The sequence below is a fragment of the Oryzias melastigma genome, linkage group LG1 (genome assembly GCF_002922805.2).
Source record: "Oryzias melastigma strain HK-1 linkage group LG1, ASM292280v2, whole genome shotgun sequence".
NCBI lineage: Eukaryota > Metazoa > Chordata > Actinopteri > Beloniformes > Adrianichthyidae > Oryzias > Oryzias melastigma.
This window is the reverse complement of record NC_050512.1, coordinates 25,524,541-25,539,139: the sequence shown is the minus strand read 5'-3', so window position 1 is coordinate 25,539,139 and position 14,599 is coordinate 25,524,541. Positions and strand designations below refer to the sequence as shown.

General features: G+C 36.2%; 1 long non-coding RNA gene across 1 annotated transcript in view; it reads left to right on the top strand.

Moving 5' to 3' along the window:
* LOC112156909 overlaps positions 1–12,256 on the top strand; it is a 14,587-nt gene extending 2,331 nt beyond the window's left edge. The window contains exon 3 of the long non-coding RNA XR_002921066.2: positions 11,903–12,256. This is a non-coding gene — a long non-coding RNA (uncharacterized LOC112156909). The remainder of the gene's footprint in view (positions 1–11,902) is intronic.
* The last annotated feature ends 2,343 nt before the right edge of the window (positions 12,257–14,599 follow it).

The window sequence follows — 14,599 nt, the reverse complement described above, 5'->3', positions numbered from 1 at the left end:
AGAGAACAGGTATGCAGACGCATGACTGCAGTTCAGTTTTGGTATTTAGACATCAGAGGAGAGGCTGGAAAATGTGTGTCAACAACATGTTTATACTTATTTTCACACCAGAGTCCATTTTAGTCATGAATCAAAAATTGACAACTAAAGTTGTAAAAAATATGTGTTCATCCACATTAACTTTTCTTCACTTTCAATGCATCTTTTTAGCCCTTTTTACACCTTTAGCTCCGGTGTTTGCAGAATTCACACCAAATTCACACTCTTCACCTCTATTTGGACGTCCAGCGAAGTTTTTGCATGTCTAAATTTTTACAAAAGATCACTCAATGGAACATTACAGGCATGCACTCAAAAAAAAAATCTCAAAGTTAATTTTCTTTAGTTAATTTTTTCAAGTAGAGGTCAAAAGTTCAAATAAACCCCAAGGTAAAAGTAAAAATAGTAGATCCATATGAAAAAAAAAATTAAAATGGAGGAAAAGGTTAAAAATAACTGATTTATAGTCTAAAACAAACAACAGAAATAATGTAAAATGAGGCTGTTATTTCTACATATTTAAATATCATTTTTGATTAACTGAGTAAACATCCTCTAATTAGCAGGATCTGTGGTAATTACAAAGCTTTAATTGATGTTTACAATAAATTAAGAGTTTGTGATGTTGGATCTCTGCTGTTTATAACATGTTGGTTGATCCTGTTTACCAATTTTAAATGCTTAAATCTTCAGTTTTCTTCCTCAAATCTTATACTTTAAGTATCTCTTGTTTTTAAGTTAATAATAAATCTGTTAATCTTAAGTAAATGTCATTTGATTCCATCACTACTGCTTTAAAAACAGCACGAACGATGGAATATGAAACATCTCCTCATCCCAGGCATCAGTGTTGCATTGATGTATTATTGAAGTCGTAATTGAACTGTTTTAGTGAGTCGTCAATGATGACCTTTTTATGTCGACGCCACTATTTGGATAATATTGTTCATTTCTATAACACTGATTAAAAGCCTGTGATACATTTTAAACATAAATCTACTTGAATAAAAGAGTACAACTCAGTAAAAATACAACTTTGAGAACAATGAATGCAAGAAGTTTCTTATGTATCTCAGAAATTCCCGCCTATGGCAGCACTTTTACTGTGGAAGCCGCTTTGTTTTTTGACACACATAATCACTAAAAGAGCTTTTTATTTTTTCTTTGCAAAACTGCTGTGTTGTTTCAAAAAGCAAACAGATTTTCTATCACCAATGAGTTTTTTTTTATTGTTTACTGCTTTATGTTTATAGTTTTATGGCTTTTTGACGGTTCAGTGACAATTTAATCATTTGTTTTTGTCAGTGTTGTTAAACTGCTCCATACTCATAAACCCCAAGATGCTCTTAAAGACCCACTCCAATGAAAATGGTGTTTCTAAAACTGTTTTCTGATGATGGAGGACATTTTTTAAGAAAATTAGGCTAAAAGTTGAAATGTTTCTGTATTTCTTGATTCAAATATTTGTGAATGGGGCAGACAAAACAACACAAGTCTTTGAATTTTAACTAAAAATGGCGCAATCATTGTTAAAAGACACTTTTGCAATAGATCGAATGATGATCAGGGTGGGTCTTTGAAGATTATCACTATTTTTTTTTTATTTGTTTAGGAATAATTACGTATAAAGGTAGATTTTTTTCTTTTTTTTAGATTTTATGTTGTACACATCAAATCCCACACTTAATTCTTAGAGAATAGAAAAAAGAGAAAATAAAAACCCCTTTCTACATTCTAATTTTGAACTTCTTCTAAAATAAATCCAATAGTTTTCTGGCCTGACCTTTGTTTTGTTGTGTGATGTTAGCGCTGGTGCCGCCCTCACACACACACTGAGGGAAAACCTGCTGATGATGATGATGCTTTCTGACAGGAAGAGAATCAGAGCATGCTGCAAACTCAATTCTTAAAAAGTAAAGACGAGTAAGATGGGAAAACAGGAAGATGACAGGATATTTTTTTCCAATTTCTGCTGGTTTTGCAGAGCTGAGGGAGACTTTGTTAGCATCTTCAAAAACTGAACATGAGCTGACTCTGTGGAAACTGCAAGATCAAACTCAAGAAGACGAAATCTTTCAGTCAGCAAGGATGTCAATATTTCTTTCAGGGTCTCGGGGTGTGAAAATGTGTGCTGCTTCTAATGCAGAAACTGTTTTGGAGCATGCAATCTCAACAAAAAAGGTTCAAAAAATGAAGGTAATAATATTTATTTGCAACAAAGCTACAAACCCAAACACTTCCTCAAGTATCAGTTTTATTCAATACCCCTATTCCTCATTATTTCCTGCTCCACTTTGTCTCTGACCCTTATTTATCTGAGTAAGATTTGGTGAGAGTGAACTAACTCTCAAGGACACCCTCCCTGTTCTCGTACAGTTATACCTGGAAGCGTTTCAGTCAAACCTCACATCAACCCGTGACCACCGAGGAGTTTGAGTCCAGAACCTTGCTCAAGGGAACCACAGCAGTGTAATGAGGGAAGAGAAAAGTCAGGGTCCTACTTGAATTAGCAACCCTCTGTTCAAAGGCCTTCAAAATTGGATGAAATAAGAGCGATCAGTGCAAGAAAAAGGAGGAAAAACTTCCACATAAATACAGTTCTTGAACTAACAGGGGAAGTAAAAGTCCAGCAGCCTCAGCCGGATTTAACATGTGAGGGGACCTGGTGGCAGACAAGTTGGCGGCTGAATTTCATTAACTGGAAGGAAGTCCATCATCCAAACCAATTAATCACAATTATTTATTTCTTTTGTACAATATTTACCAGTCACTTATTATCTACTAATAATCACAATTTGAAATCATATGCAAAATTGAACATTTAGAAAGTTGTTTTTAACCCTTTGGAACTCAGTTTTTGTCTACTTTTGAATTTATCTCTGTATTTTGAATTTAAAAGACTACCTGCTGACTTATTTTGTATCATTTTAATCACCTCACCTATGTGACACTACCTTTATTTTGTCAATTTTCCATGTTGTATTCACACACTTGACATAAAATCATGCAAAAACAGAAAATTCAGTCTGTGGAAGCCCCAAAAATGCGTAACAAACTGTTTTCACAACATAGACAAAATGTTTTAGGTATAATTTTTATGATTTATTAATCGCCCGCGTTATTGCATCAACTTTCACTAGTTTTCTTGCGTTTCAAGCTTTGAACCTTTAACACCCGAGGTTTCTCTGTCAAAACCATAGACAGTACATAGAGAGAACTGGACTGATCATCCCCTCCAAACAGGAAGTGGTCCCACAAAGGTAAATCCCTCAGACTTCTATTGAAAAATAAACAGCTTTTACTGCGTCATTCTGTTTGTCTGAATAACCATTCTTGCTCTGGTGTCTCTTTTTAAATTGTTTTTGCTTTTTTTATATTATATATTTTCTTTATCCCAAGTGATTCAAGTTTTAAGCTGGCCAATCAGAGGCCTCAATAAAGTTGGCCCCAAAGTTTAGGCTTTTAAGTTCATCTTATAGTACGGAAAATACGGTATTTGCAAGGACAATGTAAGACGCGCATTTCCAGTTTGACAAAATGTGAGCCCCTGTGATGTTTAGAGGTCTCTTTTCATAGGAGTTCTATTTTAATGTCTTAAACTGAAGAGTATTTGTACCAAATGTCTGAGCTGTAGATTCCAAATTTCATCAATGTGGGGCAGAGTTCATCTGAATGTTTAGATCCATAATCCGCCTTTCTCCAGCAGCTATTAACCTATTCCAGATGTCAGGTTTGTAATTTTAGTATCTGTCTTGTTGACAAATGTTTATAGGGAAGTATGGAAGTGATGCTGCCAAACCCCTTATTAAGCCATCGAAACTCACGGATGTTAATGCCGTAAAAACGCTTTTGAGTGAGCAGTCACAAATGGCCTTTTGTTCTGGGGACAGCTTTGGAGATGAGGACATTTTCAATAACAGCTGCAAGAGAACGAAACCCTATAGAACAACTTTAATTAGAGGAAAGAGGCTGAAAAAAGAGCAGATGTGAGAACTGAATGCTTGAATTTAAAAGTCTTCAGAGAGATCGGCGAGAATAACAAGAAAATTGTTGACAGATAATAGCAGAAAAAAGCACAGACGGAGTGAGAGGGGTTTAATTTGAGTTTTTTCTTCTACTCTGACCATTGTTTGTGACCGCTGAAATCACATATGCCTTTCTGTCCAACCCTTTTTTATTTCATCTCTTAGGCTTTTCTTATTTGATATTTTTTTTTTAAATTTAAGATAATGTTATGTTTATTTGCATTTTCTTAAGTGAAAAACCACGATACATATACATACATGGACTCAACACGAGACAGATGCATCTGAACCACAATATTGTTGATCTATTAAGTAGTATTTGTACACAAAAGAACCTTGTCGTCACACAACAACTGAAAAAACATAAGACAACAATTCAAACAAAGTTCAAATATTTCATTTTCTTATCATTTAGATCATATAAATTAAAAAAAAAATAAGATTAGTAACAAAGTTTCCTGGTTTGTTTTGCTAAATTGAATTATCTACAAATGTTCCATAAAATGTGCATTCACACACATATTAAACAAAACTTTATTCATGAAGCACTTTTCTAAAAGAATTAACAAATTCTAAATTTGCCTTCAGTTTTAAAACTTGAGCTTGGAAGTAAAAATCTGTGAATATCTTAGAAATATATAGTACTGATCATAACAATGAGAATAAAATAAATATCTGATCCTTAATCAGAATGCAACATCTGATTCTGATCAACTGTGACACTTTGTGATCAGATCTGATTTCTGATCATATGATTAGATTAGGAAATCCCCAATTAATATGGCACAAATATATTTAACAATGCAGATCACAGCTAAATAAATAATTAAATAAAACATTTTTTGAAAGAAAGTCAATGAAATCATGAAATCTTGACTACATAAAAAAAAAAAAAATCCACACCAGTTCAAATGAAAAGGAATTCTGGTGAGTTTCAAAATCCTGAATTGAGGTAATTAAGTGTTGGGAGATGGGAAAGGGGGCCATTGATTGTAAAGCTCGACCCCCCTCGGTTTTAGATGTGTTTTTGAGATGGTCAGTGAACTCCAACGTGTTTCCAAATACTGTAATTCTTCTGTCAGTAGGGTAAGAGGAAAACATCTGATGACAAACTGAGACAATCCAACCAGATCACCGAGACTTCTTATGATAATACCATGATCAACACTATCAAATGCTGAGGAAGCTCAAATAAAACCATCACCAAGCTTTCTCCAGAGTCAGCAGCCATTCGAATGTCATTTGAAACTTTTATTAAAGCTGTTTCAGCAGAATATTTCTTTGAAAACCGAACAGAAAGTTATCAACAAGGATGTGCTTCTCCGCATGTATTTTCAGTTTCTCTGCTACATTTTTTCTCTAACATTGTTTGAGATGAATAAAAGTTTGCAGATGGGCCTGTTGTTAACAGGTCGAGATGGGTCCAAGGTTGGCTTTTTGAGAACCAGTTAATCATATTGAAGATGCTGAGGGACGACACCAGATGTGCTCCACCTCAACACATTTATCAGCTTAACAGTCAAAGGGCTGATAAGAAAAATTAGCTTTACAGGGAAAATGTTAAAAAGACTTCATTATGAGGGTCTTAAAGCTCCACTCTGACTCTGCCACTGCTGATGTTTGCTAACGCTTAAGACATCATTCAAATTTGTCAAAACTAGCACCATGTTACCTTCCTCTTCTGGTTACAAAGGGGACATTTCTCTTCAATTTAAGCAGCAAAATCCATATCTGGCAATAAATAAATAAAACCTGAAAATGTAATGCTGCCATTGTTGGACCTGGTCTGATACACCACATATAGTTCATTTACACCATGGTCCAGGTGAATACTCACTTCTGATTGGCTGCTGGGTGTGGATTAAAAGGTAATGATGGATAGTGATTATGTACTCCTAAAAAACGAGTTCCGGCTACATAGCTCAAATGTTCTGTATCACTGCGCAGGCTTCTTTGAAACAAAGTTTTGCTTCATCTGGACAAAAACAAGCAGTAAGAGAGGAACTTTCACTCTGAACTGATGCTTTATTTAACCCATCATGACCATCAGCATTTATATCGCTTTCCTTTGCTGCTGCAGTCAAGGTCGGTGCCGGCTTGACGTTACTATGACAATGCGCCGCACCACGTATCAAATAGCCCGTTTTTTGTGAAAAGCAATATAAATAACAAGAATATAGTATTAACATTTAATTTAATATTTATTCATTTTGTAAGTAACCGTGGTATAAATGGGACAATACCCTAAGGGGTGTCCAATAACAAATGGTTCATGCCTCTGTGTGGTACATTATTCTCTGATAATGGACACCTCATTTAGCGTTATTTGTTACATATTTCATTTGATTCTTTTATGGAAATGGAAATTTAAAGATTAAATGCAGGACTTAATTTGAGTAATTTCCCTTGAAACCAATTGAAATTACAGATAGATTGAATTTGTTTATCTGTAAAAAAGCTTTTAAGTTACTAATTTGCTATATTTTTTACCCAGGAAACAACCAAGTGACTTTTACAAAAACTTTGTTCATTAGAGATTCACTCCAATGACATTTTTGTGTGTTTTTAACATGTTCTTGTGGCATTTTTCACACAATAGAAGAACTATTTAAAATTATTTATGATTAAAACTGTGTTTCTGAGTATTTCTTCATTCAAATCATGTCAGAAAACTGGATGCTTGAAAAAGCTCAGACTAATAAAGCTGAAATGGGAGTGCCAAAGTCTCCTCCCTCCCTGCGCGGAGCCCGGCCTGCTCACGCTTCGACCTGCGAGACATGATGAGCGTTCAACACTCATACTGTAGCTAATAGATATTCTGGCTCAAAACTGTATGAACGGACTGATCTAATATTAATCGTCCTTAATTTTTCTCCGTTAATGTTAGCTTGAGGCTATAAGCTTGCGTGTTAGCATGCTAACAGCTCTCTAGCATGCTAACAGCTCTCTCAGCGACAGGGAGGGGGGCGGGTTGCTCTTTGTCAACATTCCTGCCCACAACCCAGAATTGTATTTCTAATGAGTTACTGCCACTGTGCATTAAATATATGTCTCGATTTTGGCTAAATAATCATAGTTAAAATTCACTCGGAATGATTTCACAATTGAAAAGAATATGGTTGGACTGGAGTGGGACTTTAATCAATTTTCTGTCCTCCTGAACAGGATCAACTATTACCACTAGAGTGGTGTGGATCCCGGTGTCTACACCACACATGCACTTCCTGACCAGCAGAAAACCTCTCAGAATAAGACATTCACCTCCAGTCGGTCAAGCTTATCGAACCTTTTACGGCGTGATGCAAAAGTCTGGTTGCTGCTAAAATAATGACATTGACATTTCAGAGAAGAACAAGCGCTCACATCTCACCACACTGCAGTGTGTGCTAGATTGAAGGTGGTGAACAGGGTCTCCAGAGGCTGCTCAGGTGAACGTCTGATGTTTCATGTCCAATCTTCTTGAGAGCAAAGACAGATAACAGAGCTGCAAGAAGCAGCTGTGCTAATCAGTCGCCGAGGGCCCCAGCAGCATTCCCAGAGGTCGAAGGCGTACTTCCAGATTCCCATAGTTCATGTTGCTGTCAGTTCAAGCGAGTAACCCTGAGGCATGCTGGGTTAGAGCAGAGCTGTGGACGTACAGCAAGTTCACCAGCAAAAGGAGAGATCTTAGAGGAGAAACGCGTATGCTTTGGAGAAATGATCAGGCAGCAAACAGCGGGGTAGATGGTTTTCACACTGGCATCAGGAAGTCCTTCATTACCCCAGGCGAGACAATGCCTCCAGGGTTATTTGGTGTCTACAGAGGCAAAGGCATTCAAAAAGTCTGTCCTTGAAACTTCGAATACTATAGCAACTACAATTTGTATAGTGGACTAAAATGCTTCAAAGTGAAGTTAGTGAACATTTTAGGGACTTTACATCATGTGGATTGTCTGTGATGTTCTAACCTCCATCCAGAGGGAGGAGAAAAAGTATCTTATTAGACTCATACAGTCACAATCTAAACATGTATTTCATAAACCTGTTTTAATAACACTGTAACGATAATAGTACTTCTTAATTGTTTTTTTAGATTTTTTCAAATGTGCTGGACACATTTGGTTAGCTAATAGTGAACCAGATTTAGTTTCTCACGATAATCTAGAACAAATTTTCAGTCTGAAGACACCCAAGCCCTGGTTTAGGGCCAAGAATCGCTCTCTGACTCATCCTTTAAGATGGTCTCAGTTTGTTTCCACCCTGTTCACTCTGACTTTCCTCAGTCTGAATAGGCTCCATGCTCGAAGTGGAACAATTGGACCAAAACAGCCACCGTAGCTGAGCATTATGATGTAAACAGAGTAAGAAGGAAGCCACTGCTGAGCTGCAGACAAAAGAAACGATTAGACAGCAATTCATTAAAATGGGGTCGGATTAATGCAGGTTCACTGAGACAACTTTTAACATGATACACATTTGTTCACACACAATACACAATCTATATGTCATAAACAATTATCGGCGTACCTTCTTAGCTGTTGTCTCCTCAGCACTGCGCTTTCTCTTCATGAGTCGTCTTGCAGCATGCTTCCGCTAAAAAGGGATAAGTGTTTTAAAAACGCTTATTTAGACTTTTTTATATTAATTTATCAGGCATATCTTTTTTAAGAAAGTGGGAAAGTTTCAAGTTTCACCAGAAATTATTCACAATCCAAGTTTAAAACGGCTGATATGAAAACTCTAATGACCCAGCATTCTAGTAGTACTTGAACGCATCACTCACAGATGAATCAGCAAGACGTGAAAAGATGGAATTTGTGCGTAACTTAGGTTTAGTCCGTGCATAAGAGGTGATTCGTGCGTATTTTTTTAAAGATTTCTGTTTGTAATTAGGTTGAAGCTGTTGTAATTTTAATTTGTGCATGTTTAAATTGTATTTTTTTAAATTTTGTGTTTTTTTTACTTATGCACATATGAGTTCCAAATCAAGAATATGAAATATAAAGTTATGCACAAATCCTAAATTATGCACACACAAATCAAGAATACTCACACACAGATCCTAATTAATACACAAATCAAGAATTATGCACCCACAAATCGGAGTGAGTCTATAGTCTCTCCATACTATCTGGAGTAAATAGTAGGACCAGAGGACAGATACATTTCAATTTTCCTGAACATTTGAAGGGGCTGGTGCTCAGAGAGCAGTGTTTTTAGGGAACACTCAGAGATGAGTGAATGCATTAAAAAATGCTTTTTTTTGTGAGGAATTATCATTATAATGCACTTGAAAGCTTGAAAAGGTTGATTTTGCATGATACGAAGCAGCTTCCAGTCAGGGAATGTATTGTGAAAAAAGCAGCTTCTCTTTCTCTTTCTCTTCTCAGCATCTCTGTGTCTCTTTTTCTTGATGCTCCTTAGTGCTAATTTCTTTAATATGTAATTTTATTTTCCTTTTTGTGAATAACTCAAACAATAAAAAGCCAATTAAATTTGAATTACCTCAGGTAGTTTCATTTTTTTTTACTCACTGTGCCGGTAAATCATGATTTCGCCCATTTTAATGAATACTAACCCTGTGAAGCCATTTGGCTTTAATGGATAAAATCCTATTTACAGACGGCTTTTGAATTTGTTTTTCATAAATGCATTAGAAAAACAAAGAACACCAAATCAGTTCCATTATCTCCAAAGCAGGAAACTGACTGTAAATGTCACTTAATATTTGCTCATGTGCTCTGTGCTCGCATTCATTTCACTTCATGTGGAAATTATGAATGTGAGTGATGAAGTCCGGAGCTGTGGAAGTGGGCACGAGTTGACTCTGCTTTCAGTTTGTAATCATTTCGATGTTTGTCACTGAGCTTGATGCATGCAGCTCTGCCTTCCGGAGCTCCTAATGATGTTTCTGCAGCCTGTGTGCCTGCGTTTGTCTGACATTTAGTCTTCATGGTGGACGGGGGATAAAAGGATGACATGCTCCTCTGTGGTCTCGTTTTAAGTAAAAGGAGATGAAATGTTGCAGCTGAAATGTCATTTTTCAAACTGAATTTCATTTTGTACCTCAATTTCAAACAAGTCTTGCATGAAAATAGTTTTTAAAAAATTAAATAAAGCTTAGTTAATTTAAATATATATATATTGTTCATTAAATTCTAAAACAGCAAGAGCATTTGGCTGTAGCACGTGCACAAAATGTACCATAAAAACTATTTAGCCCGTGATTTCTATGTCTTTTTAATATTTAATTTAATTATTAGTATCTTCAAAGCTTTTAAGGTGATTTATCATTCAGTTTAAGAAGCCAATGTACATTGTTAAGCGTTCTTCCACATTTTTCTTGTGCTAATTTTGTGTTATTTTACATTTTTATTTCCTTTTAAAACATATTTTTTAAAGCAAATTTAGTGCTTTTATAAATTATATGTTTTACTGTTCACAGGCACTGTACAAACTTATCCCATGACTGAATACATTTGTGCATTTTGTGATTAAGAGTTTTCGATTCTGCAGTTTTTCCACTGTTAGACTAAACTCATTTTATTGCGATCATATCCATTCATACGTTTTTGCAGCAAATACTTTTATTGTAAAAATCGTTCTGGTCAGTTATAGCACATATGAGCAGTTTTAGCTTCTTCTATTTTCAAATTTTCCATGTTAAACCAGCCAAGTGGTGAAGTGTCTGCCCTCAAACTAAAGTTTATGAGTTCAAATACAGGCTGAGTCATCCCAAAGACTCTTAACTGTAACTGCTTTTAAATGAATTTTTTTTTATTTTCTAACTGTAATTTTTTTTTTTTTTTTGTCGCCTCCAGGCCAGGATTTTCTTGATCACAATGGGACTTCCTGGTTAAATAAAGGTTAACAAATACAAAATAAATAAAAATTGGACCCAATGGTTCCCAAGCACAGCTGTGTCTGCAGCTCACCCCTCCCCCAGGTGATGGATCAAATGCAGAGAATACATTTCAAACAACCAGGCGGGTGACTACTGACTACTAATGGGAGTTTAACTTTAATCTGTGGCTTTTGTCGGCTAATTAATCCATTCACATATTTGTATGTTTAGATATTATACAATATTTGTAATTTTCCCTACGTTTTATTCATTTTTTTTAAGTCATTATTACTCATTCTAGCCCTTTCGCATCATATTTAGTTAATTCACAACCTACACTTTAGTCAAGGACTCCACTTAATTTAGCATGACCTCGAACAGTAAAACATTGAAAAAAATGTCTTTTTTTAATAATTAGAAATATATATATATATATATATTTACTTTATTGTTTTCATTTTGAATTCTATGTTTTCATTTTGTTTACCTACCATGGGAAAATGTTTTTTTTATTTTGATAAAATAAAGATTCCTGGTGATTTCTGATTTTGCTTTTCCTGCTTTGATATGGTTTTCATCATATAACTCTAAAACAAAAATACATTTTTAATAGACAATTGTATTTTCTTATGCAACGCTTAATACTCTTCATAAATCCAGTTGGTAGTTTTGGATTTTTCCTCTTATTTCCACTAAACTGGCGTATCTCCCTCCCTGCACATCAGGCCACACAGAAGTCTGCCATTCATAATGATTACATATCGCTGCTTTAGACAGAAATGGCGTGCAGGTTATTTGGCAGTGGGGGCTTTCTCTTTGTGGCTAAATAAGTGCTGCTTGTGTGGTGGGCTGCAGTGAGTTTAGGGTTTTTATTCATTTGCCTGGAACCCGATGAGATTTCGCCCAGTCAGCCGTATCATAATTGTGTTTGCATAATTGTGGCGTGCTGTTTTCAGAGGCTAAAACAGAAGAACTGCTGGTTTTACAGAGCCCGCCCTGCTTCCTCTGCTTGCAGTGAACATCAGGACCGACTCTCCTCGGGAACCTTCCGGTGCCCCCCCACCTCTTCCATCTGCTCAGACCTGTGGGACTGGGCAGTTCTGTGTTGGACACATGCATCTTCCTGTTTGGCTGGATAATGGCCCTCCCCACAAACACACACACGTTGGTGATGCTAGAGGTTCTTTTATTGACAAAAGCATCAAATCATTTTAAAATTGTTTTAAAAAAAACGTTTTCTTGCAAGTAACCTACTTGTGTAAGCCGGATTGTTTGTCTAGAGACTTGTTGTCGGTTAGTTGTGAGTTAATGTTGCTAAAAGATGAATGATAAAATAAGATATGCTAGATTGAAGACCCACTCTGACCATCTTTAGTTGTAAAAGTGTTTAGAGTGGTCTTTTAATATCTAAATTGCGATATATCACAACACTTAGTCCTTAGTCTTACCAAGTATCGATCTTTAATTTTCATTTGATGAGGCTGTAAAACATTATATTTGTCACCTCTTGGTGAGACATTCGTTTCGAGGAAGACTGGCTGTCGCTGGCACCAATGTGCCCGGCAGCTACTTGAATTATTAAATCTTTGGAACAAGTTTGCACTAAGTAGTGGCACTGCTCTTAATGTTGACTAATGTTAGCACTAAATTTTACAAATAATTCAAATTCAATTGGTGTCAATGCTTGTCAAAGACAGTACTACTGATTTCAGCAATGCTGCACAAAAGTGTGTATTATTTGTTGCACAAAATAACACACAAGTTCTTTATTATGATTGTGCTTAAGCTAAAAAATAAGGGTTCTTCTATATATTGTGAGTTATTAGAGATGTTTATCAATTATCGCAGTATCGTGATACTATTGATATCATGATCCATGTATCTCATCGTATCGTGAGTACCCAGTGATTCCCAGCCCTACTTTTAATTACGATTATGCAGTTTTTAATCAGAATGTTAAAAAATCTGTCATAGTTCTAGCAGAGCACTAGTAGTTCATTTAAAAAATCCCCTCTCAGTTGTGGGTGGGACTATTGGCACAGAGCAACCCCGACCCAGACTTCTCAATACCCTTAACTGAGAGCTCTCTGTTTAGACTCTCCAGCTAAGTTACATCATCACATCCCCAACCTATAACAAAAATGGGGAGCTGTCCAGCTGTACATTTGTGAGCCAGCTCGGATGAGAAAAACATCTCGTCGTCTATGAGTGAATGCATCAGAAGGGAGAGCAGCAGGGAGTTTATGGCCCCGCCAGGATATTTTCTACGTAACAAATTTAATCTTTTTCAAATGATTTTTTTTGTCTGCTTCTAATTCACAATAATTTAAACTAAAATATACTCTGAAATGCAAGCTTAATTTCCTTATTGTATGTCCTTAATGTATGATCTAAAATTGCCATTAGAGCATTTAAAAAACACCAAAAATATAACTTTAGGCAGTCAAAGGAAAGCAAACAGTTCAGATTCAGAGATTAATAGTCTGCTCTGTTTATTGGGGGTGAAAGCTTAGTGGAAGTCTGGTGAAATGAACTAAGACAATGCAACTATTTTGAAATGCAGAAGAAGCAGCTGAAGGTTTAACCATAATAAAACTATTCAGTTTTTTGTTTTTTTTTATATATATTTAAGGTCAAATTGATCTTTTCATTTGGTGAAACTGATGAGGATGTAAAAGCCCTGCTTTGCTCCTGAATAAACACCGCTGAGAGCCGGCTCAGACGCTTCGTCTCTGGAGTTTTGTTGCACGTTGTGTTGCCCAGTTCAGAGCGAGCTCCAGGGCAACAACAAAGCACAAAAACAATTGATCTTCCAGGTTTACTGGTGGCAGGCAGACAGCCAAGCCTCCAGCAGCTTTACGTCCTGCAGAAATTAAAGTTCTGTCCGTGCGCCAGAGACAAATGTGGCGGCTTCTGGGGAACTTTGTCTTTTCTTTTATGTCGGTTTGGTTCCAGATTTTTAGTGCTGAATGACAAGGATTAACAAACCAGTACTATTAAGAGAGAGAAATAACCTTGAAACTGTCCAAACCTTCTGCTGCTGCACAACCATTGGGAGAGAAGAAGGTAGAAAGCCATAAAAGTGAAAGGTAATTGTTGGCTCTCATTGTACAGCTCCTCCACCGAGGTTCACAGCCGTAAAACTCTTATAGGGGAATCATCTTTGAGACGTAACTCTGACATCAGGGCTGAATAATAATGTAAGCTGCACTCCCATTACTTTTAAATCTTTGGTTTTATCTCCCAGTTAAAAAAACCTTCAGGAATAAAAAAGCTTCACCAAAATTGGTCCTTTAGTTTCTAACCCTTATTTCTCTGACTCGTTGAGTCTGGTGTAAAATTTGTAAAGGTTAAAATAAGTAAACCTTTCATTTCAGGATCAATACGCTTTAGAGTTAAGATCGACGATATGATTTTTTAAGGCCGATACAATACCGATATTTTTTAAGTTGGCGCTGCCGATATTTAGGCCAAAATTAATTCGCTGTTAAGATAAACACATTAGCATCAAATTTTACAATAAACTACAAGAAGTCTCCAAAATTGACTTTATTTAACAACAAAAATCAAAGAAATAGACCCTAAAGATGCTAGTTTACAACATTTGGGACGCATTTGGGATTCAAACCATCCATCCATCCATTTTCTTGACCGCTTCTTCCCTTTCGGGGTCGCGGGGGTGCCGGAGCCTATCCCGGCTACTGAAGGGCGA